Source organism: Lotus japonicus, chromosome 3 (assembly GCF_012489685.1).
Source record: "Lotus japonicus ecotype B-129 chromosome 3, LjGifu_v1.2".
Taxonomy (NCBI): Eukaryota; Viridiplantae; Streptophyta; class Magnoliopsida; order Fabales; family Fabaceae; genus Lotus; species Lotus japonicus.
In genome coordinates, this window is record NC_080043.1 from 47,537,217 (window position 1) to 47,549,776 (window position 12,560).

General features: G+C 42.6%; 1 pseudogene; it reads left to right on the forward strand.

Annotated features, from left to right (window-relative positions):
- The first annotated feature begins 5,165 nt into the window (after positions 1-5,165).
- Positions 5,166-11,826, forward strand: LOC130744239 (uncharacterized; annotated as a pseudogene).
- Positions 11,827-12,560: the final 734 nt, after the last annotated feature.

Here is a 12,560-nt window from a genome sequence, read left to right on the forward strand (position 1 = left end):
TTGTATCTAACCTTTCTTCCCTTTCAAATACTTAATCTAACATTAAAAACCCTAATCAGATGGTGCTGTGGACTGCTGGCCCGTATTATTTTTGTTTTGGCCCGCTGTTGTTTTTTGGTTGGCCTCCTGATAGCATTTTTTTTTACATCTGATGCCTTTTTTTTCTGAAATGAACCTCAGCTGTTTTTGGGTTTCTGATGGGCCTTTTTGTTTGGTTCAGTTACGTTTTTTGGTACCATATGGACCATATTGCTTTAAATTATCAAATATGGGTATCAATTATCACTAGTTTTCTCTCTAATTAATTATTTGCTTAAAAAATCTAAAACAAATATTTTTTTTTAATCTGGTAAATAATCTATCATAAAATACTAAGGTCTAACCTCTTTGCTAATAAATACAAAAAAAAATCAAAAACAAATAATAAGCTTTTTCTCAAAAAAATATTAGTCTTTTTAAAGAAAACTAAAAAATATCATAACCAACTCATGTTTTTCTACCCAAGAACTACGTAGCCTTGATTTTCTCTGTTGATAGAGAATACGTAGGCCCGGGGTCACTCCCGCCAGGCACTCCAAACAAAAATCTAAATTTTGTTCTTCTTTGTAGAATAATCTTTTCATCACACTTGCAACTTGTAAATATTCTTTTTTTTAAATAAAATACAAGACGTTTTCTTAAGGGTAAAATAAATGATTTAGAAAGCTAAGAATTTTTGCATAATTGACCATAGGTAACCGTTTCTTAACGGACGTTGTAGGGCGTTAGTACTTCCTTAAACGTAACCGACTCCCGAATCTAGATTTGGTTTTCTTTTATTATTTGGGTTCTCTGATGTTCTCCCTAAAAACATTAGTCGCAACTCTTCTGATACATTGATTAAGTTTTAGCGCGCCGTCCCACTACGACCCCAGGTTGCGACAGATGGCGACTCTGCTGGGGACTTTGAGAGTCAAGCCTAAAATGTTTAATTGTGCAACTTTCTTAGCTTTGTATATATTTATTTTTATCCTGCAATTAATTTATTGTCTTGTATATATCATGTTGTGACGGACCCTAGGGTAGTCGATGGCTGAGATAAACTGGTTATATATATGTGTGTTTGCTATTCGTCTGCAGGTGGGGGGTTTTGTGTTTTGTGTTTGTGTTTGAAAGGTTTGGATGCTCCTAGCACACACTTCACTATCACTGGTGTTGCACACACATTTAGGCTCTATACCCGAGTCTTGACAAGCTCTAGGATTAGAACAGGGTGTCGATGTTATCATTGTGGGGTCCTTTTCAAGATTTCCTTGGTTTTCATCGACTCTCCACCTGGATTGTTACTAGTATCATGACTACCGTATTGTGATCACTTCGGTGGTACTTGCGGGCCAGCTCGTGATATTAGAACTTTACTTCGAAAGTTAAGGGCAATCCAGGGACCATTTCTACTAGGGGTTTAGACCTTTCCTGTGTCATACACTATAGTCGGACCATAAGTCGACCATCCGTTTAAGGTTCAGAATCCATGATTATTTGAACCCCTAGGATTTACCCGGATAGGACAATTGGGAGCAAATCTTTTTCCAATCTCTCATCCATGTACATATAATGTCATTATCACAATTTAATTTGTCAAAATTTCAAGCATGTTATAATGCACTTTTTTTCTTGACAATTAATTCAATAAATGACTACGTCAATAAAGTGAGACCCTAATGTCATTGTGCTTTACACTCATATGTTGTATCATGTATTTGCACTTGCGTGACATGCATTTGCATTTAGTGGGTTCATGTAAAAAGAATGTGAAAAATGGGGTGTATATATTATGTGCTTCTTATTTTCCTCACTCACTTCCATCTTTTTTTTTCACTAAGGTATTAAATATATCAACGTCACCTTGGTAGCCCGAGATGGAGAGAAATGAGAATACTAGCAATGCACAGAGGCAAGGGAATAAATTTGTTATAGTGGGGAACGAAAACCGAGTGGAGCCCTTAAAGCAGTGGTATAGGAAGCTTCCTGCAGATTTTCGGACAACAGTAACTAAGAGGTATGGGCGTCTCATGCATCTGTGGGATGTACCTGTGGACAACTCAGTAGTGGCAGTTTTAGTAGAGTACTGGAATCATGAGCTCAGATGCTTTGAATTTCCTAACATAGACCTCGTCCCTACTTTAGAGGAATATGCATGTATGATGAGGATGCCGATAACGGAGACAAGCCCAATTTACTTCCACACTGAGCGACAAATGACCGATGTAGTCATAAGCGCCAAGTTTAATGAACTCTTGGAAGCCCCTCCTAATCAACTAAAATTGGCAGGGCCCGCCGGATCAAGGGGGTTGAAGCTGAATGTCTTGCAGGAATACATGCAGAAGCTATTACTTGAGAACAGATGGGCTGTTTTGGCTAGAGCGGTGGCACTTGCGATCTACGGTTTGATATTGCTTTCCTCCGTTCTAAATATAATAGACCAATCAGCGATGGACGTTTTCTATGAGGTAGAAATGAGGGAAAGGAATCCGATACCGGCTGTGCTTGCAGAAACACTCCTTTCAATAAGTCATTGCAATAAAAAAGGGAGAGCGAAAGTTTTTTGTTGTACACAGCTCCTCTATGTGTGGCTTGTGACCCATTTATTTCCTGATAACGGGCTCAACGACATAGTAAATCCATTGCGAAGCTTCGAAGGAGTCTGCATGCACCCGAGAAGTCAAGATGACTGGAGGGCGGAATTCGATAGAGCTGGCGAAGAAGGCTTCAAGTGGGTCTGTCCCTGGTTCCGTAATTCTAGAGGAGATGTTATCTTCAGATGCGAGGATTTTCCTAATGTGCCTCTGATGGGACCGCGGGGGTGCATAGCTTACTCGTCTGTGCTTGTTCTGAGACAGTTGGGACGGACGCAAGGGACACCATTCGAAGAACAACTAGGTGGTTACCATTTCTGGTATGCCAAGGAAAGTGAGGCCGGAGCATTATCTCAACATGTCCAAAACGCTTGGGGGAGAATAGTGCGTTTGGGGAGTGAGGAACTTGGCAAATTCATAGTGTCAGAAACTTTTGGATACACAGCTTGGCGAGTGACGAGAAGAGCCAGGGGTAGAACTCCCCGTTTGGTGCAAACAAAGGGGATGAAGCCAAGAAAAATAGCTGAAATGGTGGAACAGTTAGAGAAGCTAAAGGCCCAGGTTGAAAAGGTACTTGAACAGAAAAATGATGCTCATGAGGAAACAAGTTATCTGAAAAGAAAGTATGAAGCATTAAAGACTAACATGAACAATTTGACAAGGGACCATGTAGAAGAGATTGCAAGAGCTAGGAAAGGGAAAACTGTCATGAATCCTAGGGGAAGAGATAGTGTGGAAGCACGTATGCAGAAACTGACTTGGGAGAATAAAAGTCTGAAAAAGCGTCTGAGCCAATGGGAGGAAAGATTTCTCATGGAGAAGCAAACGCGAGGAAAAATGCAAGAGGAAAGCCGCCGAGATAAACTAGTAATCGACATGCTCCAAAATGAAATTGGCATTGAAAAGGCAACACGCCGTGAGTTGGAAAATGCATATTATCTTCTCGACGGCATACTGAATGCCGAAAACTCCAAATGTGGCCAAGCCCATGAAGAAGTTTCCAGAATTCAAGGTATGTACAATGTCATGGTGGATGGTGCTATAGCCTTGGAGCAGAAAGTGACGGAAAAGGAGACAGAGGCTCTTTACAGGCAGAATCTCCATGATCCAAAAAATGATGAAGCAAAGTTAGCATGGTGGGCATTCCAGACAGTCATAAGAGGTCTTAATGAGCAAGCTGTAGTGTTGAGGGACCACTGGGAGGAAGCAGAGAAAGATCGCACCAATCCATTCAGGGTCTTCCCACCCGGCACTACTGGGCTGATTGACTACTGCGGCAGCATTGTTCAGGGACTCAATAGGGCAAGGAATGAAGAGTAAGGAAAAGTTGAAGAGTTGACAGAGAAATAGAGCTGAAGAGAGAAATAGAGCTGAAGAGAGACATCTACTAAGTTTTTTGTATCTATGTAATGAATGAAGCCTTGAAGAGTTGAAAGAGAAATAGAGCTGAAGAGGGTCATCTACTAGATTTTTGTATCTATGTAATGGATGAAGTCTAATGTATCAGACATCTTTCTAATGAAGTATTTGGTTTGCAACTGCTATTTGTTTGACAAGATTTTGCTAGTATTCTCAAGGCATCATCCATTGTGGAAAAATGTTCGCCCTCCCTTGGATGATTGCCAACCATGTTACGGTCTTATGAGTACGCTACTCTATTGATCGAACATGGGTCTATCTCCGCTCTACCAAGACATCGACGTTTAAAGGATTCACCCTAAAAAAAGAAGGGAATAATAATAAGGGAAAACTTAAAAAAAAAACATCAAAATCAATGAAATGAGTGTCATTTTGTTAATAAATCAAAAGGAATGATATAATAAGTAATCACTTATAAAAGAGTTTGTTATAAAATGCAGGCAAGCTGTATCCTCATCATCCTTACAGGACTCGTCTCCAAACCAGACTTATGGAGGGACTTGAGCAATCTCAAGAAGAGCTGAGGAGTGAAGTGAACCAGATGAAGGAGCAAATGGAAAAAATCTTAGAAGCTGTGCAGGCACTCAGAAGAAGAGAAAGCACAGAAGGGATCCCTTCGAGTGGCGTTGAAGATCATGTGACCACTCCAGCTTACCCACCTGGCTTCGAGCCTCAACCTCTGATCATTACTCCCCAAGGGGTGATGTTTCGTTCCGCGCTCCCACATAACTCCAATGTCTCTTCGCAAGCAGCGTCACAATCATTTATGTCGTTCTATGGCATCCCTCAGAACTATACGTCTACAGTTGATCCAAACCCGCTCTCGGGATTTGTGTCTGAAATTGGTACAAACTCTGGAAATCCCACTGCAAACCTGCAGAGTATCACCCAGCCACAAGATCACGCCTACACTACTCTGGAAGGATCTACAGTCATGACCACTGCTCCTGTGTCACATCCTCACCATGCCACACCTGCTCATAGGCAACCAAAACTACCCTTCACCTTCAAGCATCCCTGGAAAATCTCGTACCTCCTCCCTCTGTTCATGCACATGCACCGCATATTCAAACTGTTGTGGAGGAGGCTCTTACGGGCCTAACCAAAGACGCGTCGAAAGGACAATTTGCAATGTTAGAAGAAAGATTACGAGCTGTTGAGGGAAACAATTATGGGGTCATGAATGCAGCAGACTTGTGCTTAGTCCCGGATATCGTCATTCCTCCAAAGTTGAAGGTACCTGAGTTCGATAGATACAAAGGGACCACTTGCCCAAAGAATCATCTAACAATGTATTGCAGAAAAATGGCATCCTATGCGCATGACGACAAATTACTAATCCATTTTTTTCAAGATAGTATCTCTGGGGCAGCATCAAGTTGGTATACACAGTTTGAACGAAGTCACATTCGCTCTTGGAAGAATCTCGCTGATGCATTCCTGGAGCAATACAAGTTCAACTTGGATATGGCCCCTGATCGGATACATCTTCAGAATATGCTGAAAAAAAGGGAATGAGACATTTAAAGAGTATGCCCAGAGATGGAGGGAGATTACAGCTCAAGTATACCCTCCAGTGACTGATAAGGAGATGATAACTATGTTCGTAGAAAACCCTTCAGCCCCCCCATTTTACGATCATATGGTTGGAAGCGTCTCTTCCAATTTTGCAGATATGGTGACCGTTGGGGAAAGAATAGAAAGTGGAATGCGTATCGGGAGAATTGCTCAAGCCTCGGGTGGAGTCCCAAGTACGAGGAAACCTACCTACAATGGCGGAAGGAAGAAAGAAGGTGAAGCACATGTTGTAGGTTTTGAAGGGCAGGACAAGCAAGCTAACAATGTCCATTACTCACCCCGCGCACAGCCACACTACCAGACGGTGGCCAACATTCCACCCTCTGCGACTCAAGCACCGCCCCCAGCTCCTGCACATCCTAGGCAGAATTTTAGACCAAATCAAGGTTCTTGGTCTAATACAAACCAGAGGAGCGGAGAAAGGAGACGTTTCGACCAAATCCCCAAGACATACTCAGAGCTACTACCACACCTCATCAGTAATTCATTGGTTGTTCCTACGCCACTGAGGCCCGTTGAACCCCCATATCCGAAATGGTACGACCCAAATGCTAAGTGTGACTACCATGCGGGTGCGATAGGTCACTCTACTGAAAACTGTTGGCCACTAAAACACAAGGTGCAAGCTCTAATTGATGCTAAATGGTTGACCTTCACAGAAGAGGCAGATCCAAACATCAAGAAAAACCCTCTCCCGAATCATGGGGAGCAGTCTACCAATGCGATTGAGGAAAGTCTTGGTCAAGAAATGGTGGAAAAAGTAGATGAAGTGAAGACTCCCATGGGGGTGATCTTTGTTGAGATGTGCAAATACAGCATGATAAGCGGGAGTCTAGATAAGAAGGAGATGTGTGGTCTCCACCCAGGGTCGAATCACTTGATCCAGGATTGTGAAGAGTTTAAACTTGTTCTCCAAAACCTAATGGATGAGAAACTGGTACAGGTTTGTCGTGCAGTGAACAACGGTGACGTATGCGTGATTGATGAGCAAGCACCCCCATTTCAAAAGCCCTTGGTTATCCCGTATGTGAAAACTGGCCCTGTCAGCACCCCCACAATACCAACTCCGCTTATGATACGCATGCCAGCTCCTTTTCCATATAAGGACAATAAGGCAGTATCCGAATAACTCCCAGCTGAAGATTAGTGGTCATGATACTCCAGTTGTTACCAACATTTCAGGAATCGGGAGGATGACCCGCAGTGGGCGAATCTATGGCCCACCAGAAGATGACAAAGAGAAACCTAAAGAAGAACCGGTGAACGAAAAAGGAAAAGAGAAAGCGGGTGGAGAGGCTGCCAATGAAAAGATCGAGGAAATAGCACAAGAATCAAAACCTGTGTCCAATGAGGAGGTGTGTGAATTCCTGAAATTCATAAAGCAAAGTGAGTATGCAGTGGTGGACCAGTTGAATCGCATCCCGGTGAAGATTTCTCTGTTGGCCCTCTTGATGAATTCAGATCCCCATAGAAAAGCATTGTTGAAGGTCTTGAATGAGGCGCATGTAACCCAAGACATCTCGGTGGGTAGATTTGAAGGAATCGTTGGTAACATCACAGCTAATAATATCTTGACGTACTCTGACGCTGAGATTCCCCCTGAAGGCATTACACACAACAAAGCTTTGTACATTTCTCTCAAATGCATGGATCATATTATGGCCAAAGCTCTTGTTGATAATGGATCATCTGTTAATGTGCTGCCAAAGCCGACATTTGATAGACTACCAGCTGGAAGACTGAAAATGAGACCTAGTCTTATGGTTGTGAAGGCTTTCGATGGTACGAGAAGAGAAGTATTGGGAGAGATTGATTTGCCAGTTTTGGTCGGGCCAGTAACCTTCATTATGACTTTCCAAGTGATAGATATGGTGTCGGCATATAGCTGTCTCATGGGAAGACCCTGGATGCATCCTGCAAAGGCCTTACCATCCACCCTTCACCAGAAAATCAAGTTCATAGTTGATGATAAGCTTGTCATAGTGTCCGCTGAGGAAGACATGTTGATAAGCAAGTCAATAACAACCCCTTATATAGAGGCTGCTGAGGGAGATGTGGAGGCTTCTTTCCAATCCTTAGAGATCGCTAATGCTACCTATGTGAAGGAAAAAGCACCGATTCTGAGGACCGAATTATCTGGGGCATCACCTGTCGCTGCCAAGATGATGATAGAAAAGAGCTACCAATACGGTTGCGGATTGGGAAAGGAAGGCCAAGGCATAACCAATCTGGTGGAAATTCCAATCAACAAAGACCGCTAAGGACTCGGGTATGTACCCACGCCCGCCGATAAAAAAAGGATTGCAGATGAAAGGAAAGAGAAGAAGGATGCCAAGCGAGAGGGTCGAGAAGCCTTAGCTCAAGGGATCCCTATCTGTGACATCCGTGAAAGCTTTCAGAGTGCTGGATTTGCCTTTTTGAGCCAGGTCGTTATGGCTGCAGAAGAAGCACCTGGAGATGAACGTGTTGATCTTGTTCTTCCATGTGAGCCCGACTCAGAACTCGACAACTGGGAAATTCTTGAGCTTCCCGTGGTCCTTAGCCCAGATTTAGTAATTTGTAATGCCACTCCTATTGCTCTGCCCAAGGCTTTAGGATAGACCTTTGTATTAGGGCTCACCCTTTTAAAATATCTATATGCTATCAATAAAATGCATTTTGAATTTCCAAGTATGTTTTATCTTTGTACCCCATGCCCATCCATAGATTCATTCTATTCATTTCCCTTCTTCTCTTTCTTTCTTTCATCTCCCGATATTGCAGGTACGAAAGTGATTCTCTTGACAGTAACAGTGCTAGCCCTTTGTCTCATGATTTCGATCGTCCTATTAATCAAGCTGATGAAGTTGAGGAAGATGAATGGGAGCCCTCCCCCGATCTCTTGAGGCTCGTGAATGAAGAGGAAAACAAAATTGAGCCGTATGAGGAGCCAATGGAAACTATCAATTTGGGGTCTGAGGAAAACAAAAAGGAGGTCAAGATTGGCACTTGTATGAAGGGAGATGTGCGCGGAAAATTGGTCTCATTACTCTTTGAATATGTTGATGTCTTCGCATGGTCTTACCAGGACATGCCTGGGCTCGACCCTAAAATCGTGGTGCACAAGTTGCCCCTGAAACCAGAATGCTCACCGGTCAAGCAAAAGTTGAGGCGCATAAAGCCTGAGATGTCACTGAAAATAAGAGATGAAGTTAAAAAACAATTTGATGCAGGGTTCTTGGCTGTCTTGAAGTATCCCCAATGGGTTGCAAACATTGTCCCAGTTCCCAAGAAAAATGGCCAAGTTCGCATGTGTGTGGATTACAGGGATTTGAATCGAGCTAGCCCCAAAGAAGATTTCCCCTGCCTCACATTGATGTGTTGGTAGATAACACTGCTCACCATTCATTCTTCTCATTCTTGGATGGATTCTCGGGTTACAATCAGAGTCGAATGGCCCCTGAAGACATGGAAAAAATGACATTCATCATGTTGTGGGGAACCTTCTGTTATAAGGTGATGTCGTTTTGTTTGAAAAATGCTGGGGCAACCTATCAAAGGGCAATGGTCACCTTGTTTCATGACTTGATGCACAAAGAGATTGAAGTTTATGTGGATGACATTATTGCAAAGTCAACAACTGAAGAAGAGCACATAGAAAATCTGCAGAAGTTGTTTGAACGACTGAGGAAGTTTAAGCTCCGGTTGAACCCAGCAAAATGCACCTTTGGGGTGAAGTCTGGAAAGTTGTTGGGATTAATAGTGAGCCAGAAAGGAATAGAAGTTGATCCAGACAAAGTGCGAGCAATCCAGGACATGCCAGCCCCACGTACAGAAAAAGAGGTTCGCGGCTTCTTAGGGAGGCTGAATTACATTGCCAGGTTCATATCCTAGCTCACTGCCACATGTGAGCCCATCTTTAAATTGCTGCGTAAGAATCAATCGATGCAGTGGAATGATGATTGCCAGCGTGCTTTTGAAAAGATCAAACAGTATTTGCAGAATCCTCTTGTACTGGTGCCTCCCGTTCCAGGGCGACCACTTATAATATATCTGACAATCCTGGATGGGTCTATGGGGTGTGTCCTGGGGCAACATGATGAGTCTGGAAGGAAGGAACAAGCCATCTACTATTTGAGTAAAAAGTTCACTGACTGTGAAGCCAGGTACTCATTGTTAGAACGAACTTGTTGTGCTTTGGCTTGGGCCGCTCGGCGATTGAGACAGTATATGTTGAGTCACACGACTTGGCTGGTCTCCAAAATGGATCCAATTAAATACATATTTGAAAAGCCTGCTCTCACTGGACGGATTGCAAGATGGCAAATGCTCCTATCAGAATACGACATTCTGTATGTAACTCAGAAGTCCGTAAAAGGTAGTGCACTCGCAGATTTCCTGGCACATCAACCTTTGAACGATTACCAGTCGATGCAATGTGAATTCCCAGATGAGGATATAATGGTATTATTTGAAGAAGGAGAAACTTCAAGAGACGGCAAATGGGTCCTCTTTTTTGATGGGGCATCAAACATGCTTGGACATGGGATAGGAGCTGTATTGATTTCTCCGGAAAAAAAATATATTCCAATCACGGCTAGGTTATGCTTTGACTGTACAAATAACATAGCAGAGTATGAAGCGTGTGCAATGGGATTGCAAGCAGCCCTGGAGACCAAAGTAAGAAACTTGGAGGTGTATGGGGATTCAGCATTAGTAATCCACCAGTTGAAAGAGGAGTGGGAAACGCGAGATGCAAAGTTAATCCCTTACCAATCCTACATTAGAGAGTTGATGGAGGAATTTGATGAGGTTAACCTTCACCACATCCCTCGAGAAGATAATCAGTTAGCAGATGCTTTGGCAACTTTGTCATCAATGTTTGAAGTCAGCCAGGATGGTGAGATGCCTCTCATAAAAACTCAAAATCATGATAAGCTTGCATATTGCCAAGTTGTGGAAGGGGAGCCTGACGGGAAACCATGGTATTATGACATCAAGAAGTACATCAAGTGCAAAGAGTACCCATCAAATGCTACTGAAAATGATAAAAGGACCTTGAGGAGACTGACCACCAGCTTCTTCCTGAACGGGGATGTCCTCTATAAGAAAAACTTGGATCTCGTACTCCTCCGATGTGTGGATGCAACTGAAGCACAAAGAATCATCGACGAAATCCATGAAGGTTCCTTTGGGACCCATATGAATGGGCATACAATGGCAAAGAAAATCTTAAGAGCAGGATATTACTGACTCACCATGGAAACAGACTGTTGTAATCACGTAAAGAAATGCTACAAGTGTCAGGTGTACGCTGATAATATCAATGCTTCCCCAGTATCTCTGAATGTTATGACGACACCTTGGCCATTCTCAATGTGGGGAATAGATGTGATCGGACCCATCGAACCAAAGGCATCAAATGGGCACCGCTTCATCTTGGTGGCGATTGACTATTTCACCAAATGGGTAGAAGCCTCGTCTTATGCAAGTGTGACAAAGAATGTGGTAGTGAGATTCATTAAAAAGGAGCTGATTTGTCGATATGGTCTTTCAAGCAAGATTATCACAGATAATGGAACTAACCTGAACAACAAGATGATGGAAGAGTTGTGTAACGATTTCAAAATCCAGCACCATAACTCGACTCCGTATCGTCCAAAGATGAATGGGGCGGTCGAGGCGGCTAATAAGAACATCAAGAAGATCGTTCAAAAGATGGTTGTAACTTATAAAGATTGACATGATATGCTCCCTTTCGCCTTGCATGGCTACCACACTTCTGTGCGAACTTCCATTGGTGCTACCCCCTTTTCCTTGGTGTATGGTATGGAGGCGGTCCTCCCATTTGAAGTAGAGATCCCATCATTGAGAGTGATAAAAGAAGCCGAGTTAGAAGAGGCTGAATGGATCCAAGCTCGCTTTGAACAGCTGAATCTTAATGAAGGAAAAATGTTGAATGCGTTGTTCCATGGTCAGTTATACCAGAAACGAATGAAAAAGGCCTTTGACAAGAGAGTACGCCCGCGGGAACTTCAAGAAGGGGACTTGGTGCTTAAAAAGATTCCACCAATTCATAAGGGTTCACGAGGAAAGTGGACTCCGAATTATGAAGGTCCTTATGTTATGAAGAAGGCATTCTCAGAAGGTGCCTTAATTCTTACTAATATGGATGGCGATGAACTCCCGCATCCTGTCAATTCCGATTCGGTCAAGAAGTATTACCCTTAGAGCCAGCCAGACAGGTTGAACAATCAGTTGCAGCCCATGAATGAAAAGTAAAAAGAAAGAGATGAGAATATATATAAAAAAAATGAAAAATGAAAAAAATAAAAAAAAGCTCGTTAGGTTGAAAACCTGAAAAGGTGACCTAAGCAAAAATAAGAGCAAACCCGTGAGCCAAAAACTCGAAAGAGCGGCCCACTTTGAGGTGACCGAAGTTAAGCTGAAGAAATAAAGACTAATGTTGAGGCATGGGGCAAAATGTGATTGAAGTGGAAAAGCGAGTCTTTACCATGAAGCGGATCCTCACGTGGGGAAGTTTGCAAGTGGTTAACATGCTTTGAGGTCTTGGGCATGAATGGCTGGCATTGGCACTGAAAAGGCGTTACTTTGTTCATGCGTCACCAGCTTCTAGCCTTTTCTTTTCCAAACTTTTGTCTTCTTTCTTCCATTATGAATATTATCCTTGTAAACACAACTCCCTTTCTTTGGATATCATATGAATATTTGTTGTTCAACTTGTATTTGTTTGGTGAACATATATATTTTCTAAGAGGTGAGTTTATTCCTGATTAAAGGCTTTCTGTTCGCCTCGAGCATTTGGGGCATGTCCAGAATAATGGTATATGTGATCAGGGGATTAAAGAATATTAAAAAAAAAAAGAGAAGTAGAAGAAAGAAAAGAGCATCTGATGCAAATATCACCAGAGTCATGAGGAATCACAGTTGTTCTTAAGGAAAGTTGAT